Source organism: Leptodactylus fuscus, chromosome 6, assembly GCF_031893055.1.
Source record: "Leptodactylus fuscus isolate aLepFus1 chromosome 6, aLepFus1.hap2, whole genome shotgun sequence".
NCBI classification, from domain to species: domain Eukaryota; kingdom Metazoa; phylum Chordata; class Amphibia; order Anura; family Leptodactylidae; genus Leptodactylus; species Leptodactylus fuscus.
The window spans coordinates 7085615-7096340 of record NC_134270.1 but is presented as its reverse complement, the minus strand read 5'-3'; the positions used below and the strand labels follow the sequence as shown (position 1 = coordinate 7096340).

Sequence of the window (10726 nt, the reverse complement as noted above, 5' to 3'; positions counted from 1 at the left end):
ATCTGCTGCTAGAGCGCAAGTGCAAACCCAGCGAGTGCACTAGAGAATCCTCATAGCTTTAGGTATACGAATAGGAGAGAGAACATCAACCCCAGAGCAGATATATATATATATATATATACATACATGTGTTGGTATAGCGGTGTGTATTGTAGCAGGGTAGCATTAAGCGACCCCCGACTACAAAGGCGAGACTGATTATCCTACTAAGTTTGTGTGTTTGGATGTTTGTTCCTCAATCACACAAAAATGGCTGAACGGATTTGCATGAAATTTGCCGCATACATAGATAGGAACCCCAATTAAGACATAGGCTACTTTTTATCCCGGTAAATGACGTCACTACACGACCGCAGTGAAGGAATTTAGGTTCACACAACACTAAAGGACCTGTGATGACGTCATCACAGGTCCTAGAACCATTCTCAGATAGGATCATACTAGGCAGTGGGTGGAGCTACATGTTATTTTGTGGGTGGAGCTATATAGGATGAAGCTGGACAGTGTGAAAGCTGAAAGAAAATGGAGACTCATGGAAGATCAGGAGACTACAGAACATGCAGGCTGTGTGAGGGCAAGAGGAGTATATCAGGTGTAGAGTTTGAGTGAGTAAGATGGGGAATGTGTTGTTCTGCCGCTGATGGGGGATGGGGGACAACTTTGGCACATTTCAGCAACATCCGATCAGCCCTTTGTAACACAGAAGCTGCTCACACACTGACATAAGAACACCCCTCTAATCCAAATGGCCAGATGTAGCAGAGCTTAGGCAGCGCTGTAGCACAGCTGAGTACGTTCTCCATATGCAAAGATGTACATACAACTGAGTATGCTGCGCATATGCAGCGATGTAGCAGAGCCGAGACGCGGGAGCAGGCGGATCATCCACAACAGCAATTGGCTAAATATAAGTGGCTCCGCGCCAACACCAACCTGCAGATGAAGTTGCGGGCAGATGCTAGTAATACACATAGAACTATTCATTCAGTTTACGTGTGCAAACATATATTCTGCTTACGCTATATGTTGCTGTATATTTCTGCTGTTATGCTGTCTGACAAACTGCTGGGAAGTTGTTGGGTGATAACATAGAGAATGCTCCTACTGGTCAAACACTAACTATAGTTGTGCTCAAAATTTTACATACCATGGCAGGTTTTTTCATTTTTTGGCCTTTTTTTCCGAGAATATGAATGACTAGCCTCTGCGCACGACTTCATCTTTGTGTTGTTGGCATCGATGATTCGCCTATATTCAGCAAATTGCTACCGTTGATGGTTTGCCTGCTCCAGTGTTTCAGCAGCTCTTAAGCTGTCTCCGCAGCGAAACCGTTTCTTTAAAATCAGACACAGAGTCAGACATGCAGTACTCTGTGTCCAGTTTTAAAAAAACAGTTTTGCGGCGGAGAGCATAAAACGCTCACCGGCGCTCACGGCTGGACCCGGTCTGACAGCTTTCCGATAGCTGAGAACCGACTCCGGGTGCTAGTGTGAACCTAGTGTTATTCCTATAAATTCCCGGCCTGTTTCTACCTGCAAACACTACATGTAATACATTTGGGGAATTCACCTTCGTCCCCTTAGAGCTGCACAACTACATAGACAAGAGAGCTAAAGAGCCAAATATACCTCTAAAAATTCACTTTTATTGAAGCAAACAAAAATAAAGATGTATCCTACGATATCAAGAAAGGACACGATGCAAAAATCATCTGCAAAGTGCACAACAACCTGCTGAAGCCCAGCAAATAGAACAGGGGCTGTGCCAGCAATACAAATGGCTAGAAGTAAACCGAATAGGAATTTACCAATCATTATTGGCTTCTAATACTGCCCCCTGGTGTTCAGAATGTGAGTCTTCGCATGTCGTTGTAGTGAGACTATGTTTCTCATGTCTGTACAGTAGAATACAGTACAGCTTCTGCTGAAGCTTTAGAAAAAGAATCAGGGATATCATATGCAAATGAGCTCTTTCGCAGCACTGGGGGCGGGCCCCAGCGTTCAAAAAGCACTGGGGGCGTCCCCAATGCTGCGAAGGAACTCTCCAGCGCCGCCTCCATCTTCTTCCAGAACAGGCTCTTCACGTATCTTCTTCCGGGGGTTGGCTTCAAACTTCTAGGCCTTGGGCAAAGCCGACTGTGCATGCCTGCCGGACACACGAAAATGGCCGCTGGCACATTATTGCCAGCGTCCATTTTCTTGTGGCCGGCGGGCAACCGCACTTGGCTTTACCCTAGGCCCGAGGACTAGAAGTTTCAAACCAAATCCCAGAAGAAGACGCGTGAAGAGCCCATTCTGGAAGAAGACAGAGGCGGCGCTGGAGAGTTCTCTCGCAGCATTGGGGACATGTGCGACTAACACTACAATGCCTCCCTAACCTGACATGCACAGACGTATACATTTTGGACACTAGTGGGCGATTTTACCAGCAAATAGTTGTCATCTATGTAAGGAAACTTTTTTTTTTATACAGTAATAAAATGTATATTGAGTGTATTGCCATTTGTAATGATGTCACATCCCTTTAAATAAATAAAGCACACGAGAATTGTAACATAATAAACATGTCAAATAATAGCGTGGTATAAGAAACTGCAAAGCTGGCGTCCGCCTCAACACGTGCTTTGCCCCGAAGCCTTCATGTGCACACTGCAGATACATATCTAATTGCAAATAATATTCACAATATGCCGTTTTCTAGGCCTTTCTAGTCCCCGGGATTCCTGATAGAAAATGTAATCTAGAGCTGTGATGTGGAGGCGATACCCGGGTAAAACCGCACGGCTTAGACAAATCTTCTGGAAATGAAGAGTGACAACAAGATGCAAAATAGTGATGGCAGAAAGTAAGTGCTGGCAGCCGGGATTGTAGGACGGGCCATTAGGTGGTGGAGAGCGCCATCTACTGACCCATTTTGGGAACTGCACCCACTGACGAACCCAACAGAAAACCTCTGCATCAGGCTGATGACTACTGGAGCGCAGGCTGGGAATAGAAGAGACGCCGGTAGGAATAACATACAAAGAGAGCTGATAAAGTCTACACATAGGGGGGTAGGGACGGTATATAGCAGCAAGTGATGGAGGACAGTCAGATAGAAAGCGTATAGACAGGTGGGACTTGCGGACAAAAGAGGCCTCGGAGGGGCAGAGACTGGACAGTGTCATAGGGGGGCACAAAAGGCTATCAAATATAAGGCTACAACTGCATCATGTGTATAAGGGGAAGGTTAAGGCAGACGTAAAGGACTAAGTCACAGCATATAACCATTTGTTCACTAGGGGGCGTTGTAGTTTTAGGCTGCAGAGGCGCAGGATGGGGGGGCAGGTTGGAGGGGCTCTGGCTGCAGAGGCGCAGGATGGGGGGCGCAGGGTGGTGGAGGGGCTCTGGCTGCAGAGGCGCAGGATGGGGGGCGCAGGGTGGTGGAGGGGCGCAGGGTGGAGGGGTTCAGGCTGCAGAGGTGCAGGATGGGGGCGCAGGGTGGAGGGGCTCAGGCTGCAGAGGCGGAGGGTGGGGGCGCAGGGGCTCAGGCTGCAGAGGTGCAGGATGGGGGCGCAGGGTGGAGGGGCTCAGGCTGCAGAGGCGCAGGATGGGGGTGCAGGGGTGCAAGCTGCAGGATGAGGGGGACAGGCTGCAGAGTTAGGCGCAGGACAAGGAGGAGAAGCGCAGACTGCGAAGGTAGGCACAGGCTGGATGGGCGTAGGTTGCAATGGCACAGGCTGGGGGGACGCAGGCTGCAGAGGTAGGCGCAGGACGGGGGGAGAGGGGGGGGGGACAGAACGGAGAGGCGCAGGCTGCAGAGGTGGGGGAAGGCCGGAGAGGCGCAGGCTTATTACTCTTGACCCAATCAAATCATTCAAAACTATGAAAAGTATGTAAAATTTCTTCCAAGGCCTCTCCTCCTCCCTCTCAGGATTCTGTCGATCAATGTCAATGACTAAAACTCTGCCCTCTACTGGGTGAAAGGAGACAAGCAGAGCTGTACATGTGGCCATAGCATTGCTGGGAATTGTAGTTGTTTAGTGGCATCTTAAAGAGAATCTCCAGGTCGTAGTATCTGTTAGTAGGCGCCACTATAATGATTTGAGCACAGTTGGAATATTTTCTGTATTTTCTGCACCCTCGAACAATCCTGGGTAACACGTAGGGTTAATTTTGGTGGCTGATGTGCTATAGGATCTATGGGGTATGGCTACAGGATCTTCACCATTTGGGCAGCTCATGGTATGTAAATAACCACAAGATGTGCCGTCTCGGTAACGGTAAACCCAACCGTGCCGGAATGAGAGGAGCAGCAGCTCTTACATGAGAGGAGGTGAAAGGTCCTAAAAATATATCAGCTTCACAATCCACCACTGAAAAGTCGTCCGTAATACTGATAGATGTAAGAAGTTATAACAGCAGCGCCCAGCAGGATGCAAACCCGTCACAATGCACTAAATCCTGATGTACCCCAATGTTAGAGATTATCCTCCATGAACAACCCCCTAAAAACAGAGCCCCAAATTCTCCTCCAAAATCGTAAAAACCAGATTGCAATCTGCAATAATAAGAAAACTAAGGCGACCTTCCGCATATAACATGGCCGCCTGCTGGTCTCTGCAGAAACTGGTGGAGCTGGTCAGAGAGAACCCTGCAGACCAGTCACTGGATATACTATATGCAGGTCTCAGGTCTGCCAATGCAGGGGGCGAAGGCTGGTATTGTGTCTGAGTCTGATATACGGGCACATCTTGTCAGGGCATATTGCTAGAATGGGTGGGGGGGGAGGGGGGGGATCTAATCTCTGGGATCTGGTCTAGCATTGCACACCCTACCGTGCAGGTAACTAGAGCTTGTATAAACAAAGGGGGGGGTCCCAAAGGTGAGACCCCCAGTAATCACAAGCTGAGCCTAGAGTGGACATACAAATGTCTACCTATTGTAAGAGATTCCCTTCCCCTATAGGGCGACAGTACAGGCATCTATATAAGACCTAAGGTGCTAGCACAATTTTGGAGTCTCATTACTGTACCATTATTCATTGCACTGGCCTTTTGTTTGGGCTGGAAGCCCCCGTGTTATAGTAGACATGTTATTACTCCATGTTGGATGCTGGAATGGAGTAGTTAGAAGTACGGTAGGTGACGTGGAACCAGTAGGGGGCGCTGCCTTGGCTGCTATGGCGGACAGTCACAGATAACCCACCCCCGACCTTGGCATTTACTGTTGAGTGTGGTCTTATGACTCTCCTAAATGCAACCTCACCCCTAACACACCTGGTGTGACCCGGACACCAGAGCGGAGGCAGCGCCTCCTATAGCAGGGGTAGGGAACGTTCGGCTCTCCAGCTGTTGCAAAACTACAACTCCCAGCATGCATACTTGCTCTGCTGTTCACTCCCATGTAAGTGAATGGAGCATGCTGGGAGTTGTAGTTTCACAGCAGCCGGAGAGGTGAAGGTTCCCGACCCCTGACCTATAGGATCCATACTCATCCACATTACAGAAACCTGTCCATGAGGCCTAGCCCTAAAGCCGCCATCGTAACACTGGACAAGGTTTTGCACTGAATTACTTTCAACTCCGACTCATTAAATAAAAGAAGTGTAAATCCCCCCGTCCTTCTCATCCCCCCTTTATACGGCCGCAGACGAAGCCCGATTATCTCTGCAGTAAAGTGTAATCTCCCTGACATGTTTGGTAAGCGCGTTCCAGTAGAACTTCCTCTGCGTCCTGTGATCGGGCCGGCTCAGCTTTTTTGCTGGTGTGAAGATTAAAGATTATCCAATTAGCCCCCCACCGCCTGCGCTCACTTAATCGCCTAAACCCCTGAAATCATGGCTGTGCGCTGGACTGTGCAGATCGCTTCTGACTACCCGGCAGATTTAACTAATTATCGCACTTGTTAGGAAGGACACGAAGGGGGAAATAGGACGGTGCGGGGGTGAGGAGGCGACGACGCTGGAACCGATACAGAGACGTATAGGACAATATGAGCGCAACGTATCTCATGTGATAGGCGACTAGGCCCATAATAAACCAGTACAAAGTCTGAGCCAGCAATGGTCCTCACTACATGGTGTCGGCCGCTGCACAACGTCTTACAGACCACCTATAGATATAGACGCCGGTCACTGCAACGTACGGTCAAGTATACAATAAACGAAGAAACTTTGTAATATCTTATTTAAGAAACCTTATTGTATTTGAGGTCAATCAGGGGGAAGAACATGGCAGAAAGTCGAGGCTCCACAGTCTCTGTATATGAAGAGGATTCTCTCCAGATGCCGCCATTGTGAATATACCCCTAAGGAGTAGAATATTAGGCAGATAGTGAGCAGTCACTTCTTGTGGTTGATAGTGGACGAAGCTAAGTCACTTTGACAAGGGCCAAATTGTGATGGCGACAACGGATTATCACGGCAGCTCCAAAGCAGAAGGTCTCGTGGGCTGTTTCCACCAAAACTGGTCCAAGGAAGAATCAGGGAATCATTGACAGGGTCATGCGTGCAAAGACAGGTCCATCTTGTCCAACTTTACAGAAGGAATTGCTGCATAAAGTCCTGTTATCAAGCACCCACGCTGACCATGGCATGACAATAGGCGCGCGAGGATCGCAACAGGGCCAGGGAGGAAAGGAAGACATGTGGAGAGCTGGGCGCAGACGAGTCAGAGATGGCACCGGGAGAGGCAGAGGCGGCAGGAGATACTCTGGGCAGGGGTTCTGACATCATATGGATCCCCATTGTGACATGTATTACCTCCATCCAAGCAGTGCCCCCTAATGGAAGAGGCCGATTTCTGGGAGATAACATGTCTGCCTTACTGCAAATATTTCTCAGGATTGGCCTGAGTGTTATGGACACAAGAGCACCAGCAAGAAACCAGGAAAATGAAGAAGCCCCCTGCAAAGGGAATAACAATCAGGTTCTAGATAAGCGAGCCGCTGAGCGACCATTTTGAACAATACAAGGGCTGCAGGGTACAGGAATGTCTGACAAAGGTTTTGTGCTCTTGATGATTAGTCAGTGACCAGAGCAATGTTCTGCCCGGCTGAACGTGACATTTCCATCGGGAAATAAACATTTTGACACCTGCAATTGTCTGACCGAGAGTCAGCGAGTTATGACCAAATATAAACTCTGATTCATTTCCCTAATTTCGTAAGAATCGTAGATGTGGTTATTGGGACCGGAACCTTCATCTGATCAGCAGAGCAGTAAGCGGAACGTAGAACGTCACATGGAGGGGGACGACGGAAACTGTCAGCTCAGGGAGCGAAGGGATGATGGACACGGAGTGAAAGGCCGGAACAGGAGTCAAGACGTTACAGATCTTAAGTAAGAAGAAAGGGCGGATTCATCGCTCTGGTACCTCGGCCCCTGCGCCCCTGTGCCCTAGTCAAACTGGCAGGAGTAATGGCTTAAATGAGATTGTCAAATGGCCGCACCACGCTGCGAGGAAATATACTATATGTAATAGGAATAGAAGAGGGATAATGGGGTATATAAGGAAACATAGAGAGGAATAAACAAGACGTAGATACACTCAGGAACACAAATACTCCAATAAGGAAATGCTGGAATCAGAACGTTCTCCTCGGATGTAATAATAATCTATGGACGTGAGGACAACATTACAGCCAAGGGGAAGGTTATTGGGGAAACCTCAGCGGAGGCTGCTGGGCGCCCCGAGCCTGGAGGAGTTATAGCATGGGGGTATACAGGAGTTATTGCTGGGTATGGAGGTATACAGGAGTTATGGTTGGGCATGGAGGTATACAGGAGTTATTGCTGGGTATGGAGGTATACAGGAGTTATGGTTGGGCATGGAGGTATACAGGAGTTATGGTTGGGCATGGAGGTATACAGGAGTTATGGTTAGGCATGGAGGTATACAGGAGTTATGGTTGGGCATGGAGGTATACAGGAGTTATGGTTGGGTATGGAGGTATACAGGAGTTATGGTTAGGCATGGAGGTATACAGGAGTCATAGCATGGAGGTATACAGGAGTTATGGTTGGGCATGGAGGTATACAGGAGTTATGGTTAGGCATAGAGGTATACAGGAGTTATGGTTAGGCATGGAGGTATACAGGAGTTATGGTTGGGCATGGAGGTATACAGGAGTTATGGTTAGGCATGGAGGTATACAGGAGTTATAGCATGGAGGTATACAGGAGTTATGGTTAGGCATAGAGGTATACAGGAGTTATGGTTGGGCATGGAGGTATACAGGAGTTATGGTTAGGCATGGAGGTATACAGGAGTTATGGTTAGGCATGGAGGTATACAGGAGTTATGGTTAGGTATGGAAGTATACAGGAGATATGGTTAGGCATGAGGTATACAGGAGTTATGGTTAGGCATGGAGGCATACAGGAGTTATGGTTAGGCATAGAGGTATACAGGAGTTATGGTTAGGCATGGAGGTATACAGGAGTTATGGTTGGGCATGGAGGTATACAGGAGTTATGGTTAGACATGGAGGTATACAGGAGTTATGGTAGGGCATGGAGGTATACAGGAGTTATGGTTAGGCATGGAGGTATACAGGAGTTATGGTAGGGCATGGAGGTATACAGGAGTTATGGTTAGGCATGGAGGTATACAGGAGTTATGGTTGGGTATGGAGGTATACAGGAGTTATGGTTGGGTATGGAGGTATACAGGAGTTATGGTTGGGCGTGGAGGTATACAGGAGTTATGGTTAGGCATGGAGGTATACAGGAGTTATGGTTGGGCGTGGAGGTATACAGGAGTTATGGTTGGGCATGGAGGTATACAGGAGTTATGGTTGGGTATGGAGGTATACAGGAGTTATGGTTGGGTATGGAGGTATACAGGAGTTATGGTTGGGCGTGGAGGTATACAGGAGTTATGGTAGGGCATGGAGGTATACAGGAGTTATGGTTAGGCATGGAGGTATACAGGAGTTATAGCATGGAGGTATACAGGAGTTATGGTTGGGCATGGAGGTATACAGGAGTTATGGTTGGGTATGGAGGTATACAGGAGTTATGGTTGGGTATGGAGGTATACAGGAGTTATGGTTGGGTATGGAGGTATACAGGAGTTATGGTTGGGCGTGGAGGTATACAGGAGTTATGGTTGGGCGTGGAGGTATACAGGAGTTATGGTTAGGCATGGAGGTATACAGGAGTTATGGTTGGGTATGGAGGTATACAGGAGTTATGGTTGGGCGTGGAGGTATACAGGAGTTATAGCATGGAGGTATACAGGAGTTATGGTTGGGCATGGAGGTATACAGGAGTTATGGTTGGGTATGGAGGTATACAGGAGTTATGGTTGGGTATGGAGGTATACAGGAGTTATGGTTGGGTATGGAGGTATACAGGAGTTATGGTTGGGCGTGGAGGTATACAGGAGTTATGGTTGGGCGTGGAGGTATACAGGAGTTATGGTTAGGCATGGAGGTATACAGGAGTTATGGTTGGGTATGGAGGTATACAGGAGTTATGGTTGGGCGTGGAGGTATACAGGAGTTATGGTAGGGCGTGGAGGTATACAGGAGTTATGGTTGGGCATGGAGGTATACAGGAGTTATGGTTAGGCATGGAGGTATACAGGAGTTATAGCATGGAGGTATACAGGAGTTATGGTAGGGCGTGGAGGTATACAGGAGTTATGGTTAGGCATGGAGGTATACAGGAGTTATGGTTGGGCGTGGAGGTATACAGGAGTTATGGTTGGGCATGGAGGTATACAGGAGTTATGGTTGGGCATGGAGGTATACAGGAGTTATGGTTGGGCGTGGAGGTATACAGGAGTTATGGTTGGGCATGGAGGTATACAGGAGTTATGGTTGGGTATGGAGGTATACAGGAGTTATGGTTGGGCATGGAGGTATACAGGAGTTATGGTTGGGCATGGAGGTATACAGGAGTTATGGTTGGGCGTGGAAGTATACAGGAGTTATGGTTGGGCATGGAGGTATACAGGAGTTATGGTTGGGTATGGAGGTATACAGGAGTTATGGTTGGGCATGGAGGTATACAGGAGTTATGGTTAGGCATAGAGGTATACAGGAGTTATGGTTAGACATGGAGGTATACAGGAGTTATGGTTAGGCATAGAGGTATACAGGAGTTATGGTTGGGCATGGAGGTATACAGGAGTTATGGTTGGGTATGGAGGTATACAGGAGTTATGGTTGGGCAGGGAGGTATACAGGAGTTATGGTTGGGCAGGGAGGTATACAGGAGTTATGGTTGGGCAGGGAGGTATACAGGAGTTATGGTTGGGCATGGAGGTATACAGGAGTTATGGTTGGGCATGGAGGTATACAGGAGTTATGGTTGGGCATGGAGGTATACAGGAGTTATGGTTGGGTATGGAGGTATACAGGAGTTATGGTTGGGCAGGGAGGTATACAGGAGTTATGGTTGGGCAGGGAGGTATACTGGAGTCCGAACCCTGGTGAACCGCAACATTAACCACTATGTAATTTGTTAAAACTTTGTCGGTCCCTTGGTGTGACATCTGTGTCATCTTGGCCAAATTTCTTTGAGTGCATCATAGAGTCTAGCAATCAACAATCTTTCACCAATACTATCCAAACGTAGCCTCTGAGAACCTTTCATAGAGGTGAGGGAATCACTTTTATGGCAGATGTGATCCCAGCTTACCCAGACCACACCAGTAATCTTCACGTATCTGCCTGAGCTACAACTGCAGTATGAGTTTTGCAGAAACAGGTGAGGGACAGGTGTGTCGGCCATTACT

General features: G+C 48.1%; 1 protein-coding gene across 1 annotated transcript in view; it reads right to left on the bottom strand.

Annotated features, from left to right (window-relative positions):
• STX8 (syntaxin 8) overlaps positions 1-10726 on the bottom strand; it is a 150090-nt gene that overhangs the window by 110263 nt on the left and 29101 nt on the right. The gene's annotated exons all lie outside the window — the stretch shown is intronic.